This window comes from Meleagris gallopavo, chromosome 5 (genome assembly GCF_000146605.3).
Source record: "Meleagris gallopavo isolate NT-WF06-2002-E0010 breed Aviagen turkey brand Nicholas breeding stock chromosome 5, Turkey_5.1, whole genome shotgun sequence".
Classification (NCBI taxonomy): domain Eukaryota; kingdom Metazoa; phylum Chordata; class Aves; order Galliformes; family Phasianidae; genus Meleagris; species Meleagris gallopavo.
Genome location: NC_015015.2, coordinates 25,443,836 through 25,446,073, shown reverse-complemented (window position 1 = coordinate 25,446,073; position 2,238 = coordinate 25,443,836).

Below are 2,238 nucleotides of genomic sequence, written 5' to 3'. Positions count from 1 at the left end.
TGGGCTGCGCGGTGGGGCCGGGCCGGAGGCACTCGGCCGGAGCGCTGCGGCATCGGTCCGGGAGGGCTGCGGCCACCTGTTGCTGTGCGAGGCGTAGTGCGGGTTAACGGCCGCACCGCGCCGTGTTGGCTCCGTATTCGCTTCTGGCTCGAGAAAAGGCTCTAAAGCCTCCCTGCGCGTTGTGGCCCATTGTTAAGTGGCTACAAATAATACACGAAAGCTACATTGTAGGAAAGACAAAAGGAACGAGCAAGATTTGTTTTTAAGACAGGTGTTTATTAACAGTTTATTTAAAAAACAGAAAGTTTTGCTAAGTTCTTTTCAAGTTAAATAGGTAAAGGCGTAATTTGCTTCTGCTTGCACTCAGTTTATTTCTAGATTTCATTTACTCGCAGTTAAGTTTTAAACTTGGGAATGTTCATTTAGAAAAATAAAATTGTCTTTGACTATGTCCTGAAGATGTTCTCAGGGTTCCTGAGTTTTAAGAAGGAATTTCTCTAACAAAGCATGGCTTCTGAGGCCTCTTAGTGCCATTCGCTCTCTGCTATCACTTCTCACACCACCTCCTCCTGCCCTCGCTTTTTCTCTGCCCCTCAGTAGGTAGATCCATGTTTGGTGGATTTGAGCTGGTTTCTGTCTGTACTGGCCTTTAAGTAGGACTCTGTGAGGGTGGTGGTTTTTTTTTTCCTATTATTTTAACCAGATTAGGATTTTGATGTGATGCTATGTAAAAGCCTCACTCCGATAATCCACGTTTGGAGATGAAAGCACAAGCATTTGTAGTAGCACTGAGGGTTTGCAACAGCATTGTGTATATTCTGTAGTCTCATTGACGAATTAGAGCAAAGACTTTAAAAGTAAAAGCAATGCAACACTTATTTATTTTCATCTGGACTTACATTTCGTGCATTTTAAACTAGCCATGCTTTACTTTTAATTACAAGCACAAAATAGAACCATTCTCCTAGTGAGTGCTGTATTGGCTTTCCAAATGGTTTGATGTTCCCACTAGACTGCTAAATTGATGTTGTATTCTAATGGTCCTTCCATGTAAGCTGCAGTCTTGCAGAAGTCAGTAACCATTGTGAACTGGTCTTATGAGGTGCTGATTTATTTTGTATGTGGAGAAACATATTCTGCATCTTTGCAGATATGAACCTAAACTGAATGTACGCTTAAAGTAAGGAGCTGTCGTGTGGCTTGCTGCTGCCAAAAGTGAGAGGCCTTGCTTTGTGCAGCACTCAGATGTCACCTGTCTATGCATTTTTATAAATTTTTCCAAACACTGGCTATAAATGTACTATAACAGCAGAAAAATACTGTAGTTTTCTTTCCTTGGCTTTGTTTTCTGCAGTGAGTTAAATGTACTGGAAAAAGACTGGAGAGCGAGAGCCACTTGCCATGGAAGCAGGAACTGGCATTTCCCTGTTACAGCAGTGGCTATTAATTCTTTTCACTGTTCTTTGTAACCAAACCTGTAGCTTATCTGGACCTACCCATTGTTTCTTAAAATTGTGTTTTTTCTGAAATATATCACTCTTCTACCATTTTTTACTATATTTGCTTATTTTCTTTTGTTATGGAGCAGCTGTCTAGTTCTAGTTTATTCACATTTTCTTATAAAAATATTAGCATGCAATTTTTTTTTTTAACGTAAGGATATATTAAGTTTTAAAAGCATAGGAAACTTTCAGGTACATTTAGCTCATACTTCAAACCTGCCACTAGGGTTATGCATGCAAGTTCTTGAGGCTCAGCTGAAATATTGTTTCGTGTGGTTCTTGGTTGCTTTTTGAGTATTACAGTAGGAAACATGTCACATCCAGATTTTAAATGATCGAGTTAAATTGGATCAGCCTTGCTTGAAGTTTACTGATGATTGAGCTTAGTAGTAATCCAAAAATGAAGAAGTGGGATCAGTTGTACTCTGAGATGAAAACATGCAAATTCTTTGAGCAAGTATACAGTACTTCTCACTTATTGCACAAGTTAGAATGGAGAACTGTTTGAATATTTAGTTTGTGGCTGACTTACTTCCGTGGTTGATGAACTAATTTGATAACACCCAGATACTCTTATTTTTGTTCTGGAAAATCCATATTATGACCTGTCTGAAAAGATGAGCTACAGTTCGGTATCGCTGTGAAGAGAGAAAATGGTTATCTGTGGTCTGTGTGAGCTCTAAGAATTGGGCTGGGGAGGGGATGGTGAATTTGGTGACAAAAGAAAAAAGGTTTC